An 11,295-nucleotide genomic window follows, 5' to 3' on the forward strand; every position below is an offset into this window, starting at 1 on the left:
TACAGGAATGATTGGGGGCGGAAGGGAGGAATTAAATTACCGAAGTAATTTATTTAGTCTATTCCCATTTCACCATAGGATCATCAGTCTGTATGCACACCTGTGCTTCTCTACCTCCTCACAGCAAAGATGTGCTAGTAGGGAGGAAACAAGGCATTTCCAAGTAGCCAGCATTTTTAAGGAGGAGGGGATCTTATTTTCACCGCAGATCTCCATTTCACCAAGGTGAGAGACCACACCTACGCAACTGTGCTCACAGATAGATTAACATCTATGCTTTTTAAAAACCGAATGCATTATGACTGTTTAGTATTGTGTACTATTATGTGAAATGTTTATAAGGGGATCTACACTCCCCTCCATATGAATTCAGACAGTGAATTCGGACTGTTTTACCGTTTAGAAATGAAAGTATTTTATGTATCTAGTCCCCCCCCCATTTGAAGAAAGTATTTGGACAAATGTATTACAGTTTTTCTCAATCGCTTTGGCTCAATTCTCGAAAGATAATTATTTATTTCAAAACAAGAAGTTCAAATCTCTGAACAATTAGAAGCATTGTTTAAGCAATTTAAGCAAATTGCGTGTGTTTTGGCAAATGTGTGCAAAAGCGTAAGTACAATTGTCTACAATTTGCACAATGACTACAAGCACGTGACTTGCTGATTACAACTGATGAGTTGCTTCTCAGTGAAACGGTCCTACTCTTCAGAACTTCTAAACATTCCTTTCATCGTGCAAAATGATCCATTCAATTATCACAATTGGTCAGACATACATGTATATTCCATAAATATCTATGACATGGAAGGTTTGTGATGTCTGCTAAATTGGCAAATTACCTGCCGGCTGACATAGTAATGAAATAGGAATCGCAATCTTGCCAATCAACCAATCAAGTTTGGAAGCATATATATGGAGCTTGTCCACAGCACAATCGCTACCATTTTTCAACATGGAGGAACATCAGAACCCTGAACAGCAGCTACATGCTGGTGGAAGAGAAATAAGAAGATGTGTAAGAATGTGTGGTGGTGGTGGTGGTGTTAGGGGAAGACAGAATAGAGGTAGAAGACAGAGTCCCTGATGAAATCAGAGCCACAATTGTGGACCATGTTATAAACCACGGTCTTACAATGGAAGAGCCTGGTCAGAGTTTTTTTTTTTTTTACCTTTATTTAACTATGCAACTCAGTTAAGAACTAATTTTTTATTTTCGATGATGGTCTAGGAACAGTGGTTTAACTGCCGTGTTCAGGACAACGGATTTTTACCTTGTCAACTTGGGGATTTGATTTTGCAACCTTTCGGGTTACTAGTCCAACGTTCTAACCACTAGGCTACCCGCCACCCCCAAAGTACAGCCTTATGTAAACAGGTACACAGTGTCATCAATTGTGCAAACATTCCGTAGGGAAAACAGGTAAATATGTACTCGTTCTTTACTTTTGTTACAGCATTTCATTCACAACAATACAGCAACTATTGTAAATTGTAAAATAAAGTCACAATGTACCGTAAGATATGTATGAGGAATATACAGCACAATTTGAATACAATACACTATCTGTAACATGGTCTATGTGTAAATTCTACATGTCATATATAGGACTGCACAAAGACCTCATGCTGGTGGCAGAGCAGCAGTATTCAGCCATCAGCAAGAACGAGAAATTTGCAACATGGTCATAGCCAACAATTCCATCAGGCTAAGAGGGATCCGAAGTGCAATCACAAATGACGACGATATCTTCGCAAATATCAATTCTGTCAGCATTTCCACTATAGACAGAGTTTTGGGGGAAAAATGACTATGAAACAGCTCTACAAGGTACCATTTGAGAGGAATCGTAACAGAGTGAAGGAGCTGCGGTGCCAGTATGTCCAGGTAAACCATTGGTGTGCACATGGTATATTGTAGAGGGAGTTTTACTGTACTTCAATGATGCCTGTATATACTTCCTGAAGTTGTAGATACCTATAAGAACCGAAAACATTTCAACTTTGCTAAACTGTCTGATTCTAGAATAGGCTATGTAAAACTAACTTTATATTTTGTTTCTGTGTTCCTATATAGAAAATACTGGAGCTGGAAGGACATGAAATGACCCACATTCTTGTTTTTGTGGACGAGGCTGGGTTCAATCTGGCCCAAGGCAGGAGATGTGGCCGCAATCTCATTGGACACCGAGCCACAATTGGCACACCAGGCTAACGTGGGGAGCAATGTTACAATGTGTGCTGCCATTTCTGAGAATGTTGTGAGCGCACATATTCCACACATTGGGCCCTATAACACCCATCTTCTCCTGGCCTTCCTAAATACACTTTACAGAGACCTAATAACAGAACATGAAAGAGGTTTAGTTAGTGCAGATTTGCCAAATTGTGTGGGATAATGTCAGCTTCCACCAAAACAACATTGTTAGGGAATGGTTTGCTGCACATGAAAGGATAACCATGGAGTTCCTTCCACCATCTTCCCCATTCCTGAAACCGATAGAAGAGTTTAGTTCAGCATGGAGGTGGAAAGTATATGCAGGGGATGGTTGCGCCAGACAAGGAGATTTCCCCCCCCCCCCCCGGTGCATCGCAAGGGAAAACATCAGATGTGATGTTGATGAAAATCCTTGGCCTGACCAACAAGAGCGACAGGATGTCCACCAAGAAGATGGGAACTTCTTGTGTTACGTACTGTGAGGAGGTACAATTGATTGTTTTTTACAGAACTACCACAGGTTTTTTCTTTGTTGCATTTTATAATTTTTTTTGCATGGATGTCATTTTGTGGCAAATTTTCTGTTCACTATGTATGATTTTACATGTAAGAAATATGTAAAAATGGACATGCAAATGTGAATTTTCTGTTTACATGTAACACATTGCTACAAAAATGTATTTACTGTAGACATACAAATGTGCATATCCTTTTTCTGTGTACTACGGTATTGACTTTTCCCAGTAAACTTTTACCTACTGTTGAGATTGGTATCTAAAAGGCTCAGTGATACACAATAGCATTCAGCTAGACAAAACTGGCATTCTGGTATAGTACAGTAAGCAGTCAGTGTCAACAAAAAAAGTAGAACAAAAGTGACATTTGTATATAACAAACATTTCCAGGGTTGACTGACATGGTGAAAAAAACATCTAAACATTTTGACCAGTACGGCTCACACGATGACAAAAAAAAAACCGTTTCATTTTGGTGGCTTTGGCCAATTTACTGACACAATAACTAGGTTTTGAAGCATGAATTAAATATTTTGGATGAGTTACTACATTTTACAGACATGCAATAGAGTTGTGACAATGGCACTAACAGTTTAGAGAATGTTAAGACTGTTTAAAAAAAAATTAGTCAACGCTATTGAGAAACTGTAAAGTAGTCAAAAGTGAAAGATTTTGTCCCACATTCCATGCACGCAATGTCTAACTCAAACTGTCATTCTGCACACATCTGTTGTACTGCGCCGTTATCTGCCTGTTTGTGGCCCGCCTGTTAGCTTGCACGATTCTTACCATTCTCCTTCGACGTCTCATCAACAAGCTGTTTTCACCCACAGGACTGCCGCTGACTGGATGGTTTTTGTTTATCGCACCATTCTCTGTAAACCCTAGACACTGTCGTACGTGACAAGCCCAGGAGGGCGGCCGTTTCTGAGATACTGGAACCGGCGCGCCTGGCACCGATGATCATACGACTCTCAAAGTCACTTAGGTCACTCGTTTTGCCACTTCTAATGTTCAATCGAACAGTAACTGAATGCCTCGTTGCCTGTCTGCCTGCTTTATATAGCAAGGCACGGCCACGTGATGTCATGGGCTAGTGTACCTAATATACTTGCCACTGTGTGTATATATTGCATATAATAGCCACTGCTAGTAGCCATGTATTCATCCAACAGTAAATGAAATGTCCTTTTCAGTTGTAGGCTACTATCCATGAGACCTATAGGCCTATACCCTCGTAATGGCCGCTCCATATCTAAAAGCCATGTCAAATATCTTGGTAAAACAGTTGATATTGAGCTGAATATTGAGAGTTGAGAAAAAAATATACCTACAGAAAGCTGATACCCTCCTTTCCTCGACAGGTACAAGAGGAGGAAGCTTCCAAAGCTTTGTTTTTGTGCTCTTTCTACGTTCATAGGCACTGTGATACATGATCTTGGCTGTCTAGCTGATTACATAGTCAGAGCAGGTCTCTTTACTGATGCCGCGTTAGACTTTGAATGTGAGTTTGCGTGATCTCAGGCCATGTCACCTATTTCATTGTTTTATTTTTATATATATATAAATAAAAGTGTGTAAATTTCAAGCAGCCCACCCAATTTAAAAATGATCAAGCTTTGAAAATTAGCAATACAGTGAGCTTCAAAAGTATTAGGACAGTAACACATTTTTTGTTGTTTTGACTCTGCACAAATACCAAACTTTAGACTACTTTAATGCACATATAAGTGAATTTGTCCCAATACCTTTGGTCCCCTAAAATGGGGGGCTATGTACAAAACGTGCTGTAATTTTTAAACGGTTCACCCGATATGGATGAAAATACCCTCAAATTCAAGCCGACAGTCTGCACTTTAACCTCATAGTCGATGTATCATTTCAAGTCCAAAGTGCTGGAGTACAGAGGCAAAACAACAGTCTAAACGGTAAAACAGATCTGGGTGAAAAAAGGTGACATTCTGTACGGTCGCCTCGTATGAAACATTTGATCTCAAATCCAAAATGCTGGAGTATGCTTCACTGTCCAATTACGTGTATGTAACCATACGGTGAAAGAATGCTTTGGTCTCGCTCATGGAGGCCATACCAACCTCAGCGCAGCTAATACTGGAGCAAATATGTGTAAAGCAAAGGCATAGGGTAATACTTAGTTATAAGTATCTTTGACTTGACGCAGTCTGGAGGTGATTCCTCCGCCTCAGGACAAATGTGCAATCTGTTCTATAGCCCAGAATGTGAACTATTTACACAAAATGTGATCAAATAGTTTGCTAAATGTGATAGGCTGATCCTTGGCTGTGGTGATCAGGCATTGTGAGGATTAAGAATGTAATAGCTATGCCTGTATCCCAAATGGCACCCTATTCCATATACTGTAGTTAGTGCACTACTTTTGACCAGTACCCATATAGAGAACAGGGTGCCATTTGGGATGTTCCCTATCTGAGTTAAGATGAAGGATTGAGGGGGCATCCCTCAGCGTAATGAACAGTTGAATTACTTGCATTCTCCTGTTTCTTTAACTCACATTGTAGTTGCTGTGTTGTTTGTTCTATTTTCTATTATTATCTATACAGTACTGTTATTGTTATCACTGCATTGTTGGTAAGGAGCTCTCAAGGTAATTTCACTGCACTGTTTTGCACCTGTTCTGTCCTGTGGATGTGGCGAATAAACTTTGAAACAACTTGAAGCTTAACTGACCCCCGCTGTGCATCTTCTAAGTCTAACTTCTCATGCCATAGAAACTTCACAGTGCTACTAATACTTCCCGCAGACCCCTGGAATACACAGCAGCCTCTGAAGGAGGGGACCAGAGAAGTCTTAACTAAGTGGCAATATTTGCTCACCTGAGATACACACATCTGGCCGGCTGTTGGAATGGCCTGCCTAGCCAGGAAGGCAGCTGGTTGCTACTGCTAAGGGCAGACAAACGGGTCAGTCGGGAAGGCCAAGGAGGTTTTGAGGAGGAGTGGTGTCTCCCCAGCCAGGCGGCTGTTTCTCACTCCATGTTTGTCCGGAGCTCTAGGAGGCTGACGAGGTGCTAATCTGAGTCTCCGCCCCAAATGGCACCCTTTTCCTACGGGCCCTGGTCCAAAGTAGTACACTATATAGGGAATAGCGTGCCATTTGGAACACAGGGTGAGGAGTGTCCATGCCATTAGCCTACACTGTGGTTAGCCTGTTAGCCTGTCAGAGCCTGTAAAGAAACTGATTTATTAGGATCTGGTAGGGCGTTCTCGGGTAGACAAACACAGATTGAACACATGTTGTTTGCCGGCAGGGAGCTTTGTCATGGAGCCGAGAGTGACATCAGTGAAGCTCTCACCGATTTTACTAAAGAAGACCCCACCCTGTTTCTCAGTAAACAGTACAAATTGCATCTTGCAAGTCAGAGGACCAAGGGAGGTAGCTAGATATCACTGGGATAGATGGAAGTGTCTTTGTGTTGTCATGTTTTGAAGTTCCCTTATTTAAAAAAATATATATATCAAAGAAGAGCCATCAGGCTGATGGAAAAACCACAAAGCCATCAGCTATAATACATTTCTGAACAAAGGTTAACTCTATGAAAAATAATCAACTAGTATTATTATAGTATAGAATGCATAAACAGGCATATCTCAACGGTTGAAATAAAACCATGTACATTTGATTCATATACAGTACACCAAAAGACAAGAAAAATAATGATCCCTCTGTAGACTAACAATGTATTATGTACCGAGCCTTATAACAGGTGTATTACAGTGCCGTCAGAAGGTATTCACACCCATTGACCTTTTCCACATGTTGTGGTGTTACAGCCTGCATTTTAAATGGAATAAAGTGAGATTTTTTTTTGTCACTGGCCTACACACAATACCCCATAATGTCAAATTGGAATTATGTTTTTGAAATGTTTTACAAATGAATTATAAATGAGTATTCAATAGGTATTCAACCAATTTGTTATGGCAATCCTAAATAAATTCAGGATTAAAAATGTGAATAACAAGTCTCATAATAAATTGCATGGACTCACTCTGTGTGCAATAATAGTATTTAACATGATTTTTGAATGACTACCTCATCCCTGTATCACACATACAATTACAGTATCTGTAAGGTCCCACTGTCAAGTAGTGAATTTCAAACACAGATTCAATCACCAAGACCAGGGAGGTTTTCCAAAGCCTCGCAAAGAAGGACACCTATTGGTAGATGGGTAAAAATAAAAAAAGGAAACATTGACTATCCCTTTGAACATGGTGAAGTTATTAATCACACTTTGGATGGGTGTATCAATACACCCAATAACTACAAGGATACAGGCGTCCTTCCTAACTCAGTTGCCGGAGAAGAAGGAAACCGCTCAGGGATTTCACGATGAGGCCAATGGTGACTTTAAGACAGTTACAGAGTTTAAAGGCTGTGATAGGAGAAAACTGAGGATGGATCAACAACACTGTAGTTACTCCACAATACTAAGCTAATTGACAGAGTGAAAAGAAGTTTCAGAACTCAGGATAAGGCCCAGATGCAGACAGCTAGAGTCACGGATGTTTATTGACAAAACATGGGGCAGGCAAAAGACAGGTCAAGGGCAGGCAGAGGTCTGTAATCCAGGGCAGAGTCAGGCAGGTACAGGACAGCAGGCAGGCTTGGGGGCAGAATGGCCAGAACCGGGGAAACTAGGAAACAGAAACTTGAGAAAACAGGAAGACGGGAAAGCACGCTGGTAAGAACTGACAAGACAAGACGAACTGGCAACAGACAAACAGAGAACACAGGTATAAATGCATAGGGGATAATGGCGAAGATGGGCGACACCTGGAGGGGGTGAAGACAAGCACAAAGACAGGTGAAACTGATCAGGGTGTGACAAGAAGGAAGACTGTACAGAATAAAAAATATTCCAAAACATGCATCCTGTTTGCAATAAGGCACTAAAGTAATACTGCAAAAAATGGGGAAAAGCAATTCACTTTTTGTCCTGAATACAAAGTGTTATGTTTGGGGCCAATCCAATACAACACATTACTGAGCACCACTCTCCATATTTTCAAGCATAGCGATGGCTGCATCATGCTATGGGTGTGCTTGTAATCAAGGACTGCGTCATTTTTCAGGATAAAAATAAACGAAAAATTCTTGAGAAAAACTTGGTTCAGTCTACTTTCCACCAGACATTGGGAGATTAATTCACCTTTCAGCAGGACAATAACCTAAAACACAAGGCCAAATCTACACTGGAGTTGCTTACCAAGGAGACAGTGAATGTTCCTGAGTGGCTGAGTCACGGTTTTGACTTAAATCTACTTGAAAATCTATGGCAAGATCTGAAAATGGTTGCCTAGCAATGATCAACACTGCTAGAGGTTGAAGAATTTGAAAAGAATAATGAGCAAACGTTGCACAATCAAGGTGTGGGAAAACTCTTAGAGACTTACCCAGAAAGACTCACAGCTGCAATCGCTGCCAAAGGTGCTTCTACAAAGTACTGACTTAAGGGTGTGAATACTTATATAAATTAGATATTTGTGTCTTTCATTTTCAATAAATTTGCAAAACTTTCTAAACATGTTTTCAATTTGTCATTATGGGGTGTTGTGTGTGAGTGTGAGAAAAAAATATATGTCATCCATTTTGAATCCAGGCTGTAACAACAAAACGTGAAATAAGTCAAGGGGTATGAATACTTTCTGAAGGCACTGTACATACCAATGGATCCTGTGAAATCTAAACTGTCTTCCATTTCAACCCACAATATGCTTTCAATATGAAAAGGAGTTTATTGGTGCATTAAGAGCGACGCTTTCTGGTCTAGGACCCTGTGTGTGTGTGTGTGTGTGTGTACAGAGAGCACGGTGGTCCAGCCAGCTCGTGCAATAACCGCTCTCCTTCGATCTGAAACAGCCGTCTCTTGTTCCCTTTCACCTTGGTTGTGTGTCCTCCCTGTCCCGCCGCCTTTCAGATTCATCTCCAGGTAAACACACTGTGGCAGGCCGCAAACCTGCAGCCAACAGCCGTTGTCACAGCTGTACAGGATAAAGGCCCGACCAAAGCCTCACTCAATCTGGTATGTTTGCTGTCACTATAGGCAAATGGCAGCAAACATTTAGTGGTTTCGTCTCACACTGAAAAGACTCTTTATTAATCACTAGCTTAACCTCTTACCCTTGTGTTTCTTGAAAAGTTGTTCTGGGGGACTAGGGTAACTGGCAGAACAACGAATTAAGGGGATTTTAACTCCCTATGCCACAGTGGAAAACATTGTAATGAAACTGGCACATTCCGAGATTCCTACTCCCTGGATATGTATATGCATGTTATAGTTTGTATTGTTCTTTTCTTTTCTTCTTTATCTTCTCTCATTCTTTGGTCAATATGATGTGTTTTGGTCAATATGATGTGTTTTGGTCAATATGATGTGTTTTGGTCAATATGATGTGTTTTGGTCAATATAATGTGTTTTGGCCAATATGATGTGTTGCAATCTTTGAGAATGCAACACATCCACAGTCATAACTGCCTGTTTTTTTCCCCCACTCAGCAAACACATAATTCACCCAATCAAATAGATTTCAAGGAATAAAATTGAGCAGAGACAAATTGTAAAAAAAAAAATGTGCTAATGTTACTCTACTTCTAAAGTAATGATTGACTTGAAGGCCATTGTGGTGCCTTTATTGACACACTTTGTGATGAATCGGCCTCAGCGCATTTGATAGGAGCAATACACCTACAGTAGGCCACTAGATAGTACTGTATCAGTGCTTGTGAGAAGACCCTGGTTGACCTAACAGTCAATAGAAGCCCTTAAGAGAGTGTGAGTTCAAACAAGGTGATCTGAGATGAATGTTTACCTGTTAACTACCTATGTGTCAGCACTAAACCATTATCACAAATTGTCATTGATGACAGGCTAAACAGTACCCATAATAGAAGGGCATCTTAATGACATTCATAAGCTGTGCATAACCGCGTGAATAATTCGTTGACATGAACATTACAAATGTTGGTATACTTCTCATGAATCTGTTATGTGGGCTATGGCGTACAATACATTCTAACAATTGTGCACTTTTTCGTGACATTATCATCAGAATTACTATGAATAGTAGATTATGGAAGTTATCACGATTAAATATCAGATGGAACATTCTTCCAACACCATCATTTAAAGGTCCCATCGTTGGCCTGTGCGCGTGTACTATAGTGTGTATTTGGCAAATACATGACCAGTTCAACAGCTCTATTAATATCCCCTCAATAGTATCCTTGTTTTCCGTAGCTAGCTTTATCAGCGATTGCTGTGGATATCCATTCCAACTCTAGTGATCAAACACGTTAGATAAACTTTGCTTCTCTTGAAACCGGCATATCAAACATACGGCAGCAAGGCTGCAAGGCCTTCGCAAAAGTCAATAAAATGATGGTCCGACACATGAGTATAGACACAGTGCTATGTTTGAATAATCTCTATTCTCCAAACAGCCACCAACTAAATGAGGGGAAATTAAAATAGGCCTAGATCATGTAAAAAATATTTGTTTGATATTGTCTGAAATTGAGGTTCTGTTGACAGTAAGTGTCTTTCAACAGGGTATGGTAGGTAGTAGGTGCCAGGCGCACTGAGTGTACAAAACATTAGGAACACCTGCTCTTTCCATGACAAAGACTGGCCAGGTGGATCCAGGTGAAAGCTATGATCCTTATTGATGTCACATGTTAAATCCACTTCAAATCAGTGTAGATGAAGGGGAGGAGACAGGTTAAAGAAGGATTTTTAAGCCTTGAGACAATTGAGACATGGATTGTGTATGTGTGCCATTCAGAGGGTGAGTGGGCAAGACAAAAGATGTAAGTGCCTTTGAACGGGGTATGGTAGTAGGTGCCAGGCGCACCAGCTTGAGTGTGTCAATAACTTCAATAGGAAGGTGTTCCTAATGTTTTGTTCACTCAGTGTACTTCAGAGCTCACATTACAGATGGATCAATCATTTGTTGTCCACTGAAGTATTTTGTAATACACAACGGATGTATAATAAAATAAATATGATATAACTACTTAACACTTATAATTCAAGAGACAATTACGCACAATATTAGGCCTATATGTTAATGATAACGATCCAAAATCTTACAACGTCCCTCGAGTTGAGTTGACCCTGAACATTTGTTTACGATGTTTCGAAATTCGAAATGCTGCACACGACGTTCTACGAAGTTGTGAATTTCTGTKATCACCACTGGGTAGACTAGACTACCCTTATCGCCCCCTCACTCCAGAATTTAATCGATGCATGGACCCCTGGACTTATTGCTCAAATAAAAACATTCCCATGTTACAGTCGTCAATCGTTGTTCAATATGGCCTAAATAAGTATTAAAAGTGGTGTTTTATAGATATCTCCATATCAATATGGCTTTTTATTACATCGATGTAGCATTGTGGTTTGGTGAAATAACTGGTTAGGAAATTCCTTGTTTATTTTTAACAAAATGTTTGATTGCATGCTGAAACTAAAACGTGATAGGAATGCAAATTAAGTTAGGCGAGGACCACACTCCTTGA

General features: G+C 40.3%; 1 long non-coding RNA gene across 2 annotated transcripts; it reads left to right on the top strand.

The window, feature by feature from the left end:
• Positions 1-2,581, top strand: LOC111972600 (uncharacterized). Of its 2 annotated transcripts, none has more exons than XR_011480879.1 (3): positions 1-1,423; positions 1,610-1,888; positions 2,078-2,581. It is a non-coding gene; the product is annotated as an uncharacterized lncRNA (long non-coding RNA). The 2 variants fall into 2 exon arrangements; XR_002878488.2 differs by having other exon boundaries at positions 1-225.
• The last annotated feature ends 8,714 nt before the right edge of the window (positions 2,582-11,295 follow it).

This window comes from Salvelinus sp. IW2-2015, linkage group LG14 (genome assembly GCF_002910315.2).
Source record: "Salvelinus sp. IW2-2015 linkage group LG14, ASM291031v2, whole genome shotgun sequence".
Classification (NCBI taxonomy): Eukaryota; Metazoa; Chordata; class Actinopteri; order Salmoniformes; family Salmonidae; genus Salvelinus; species Salvelinus sp. IW2-2015.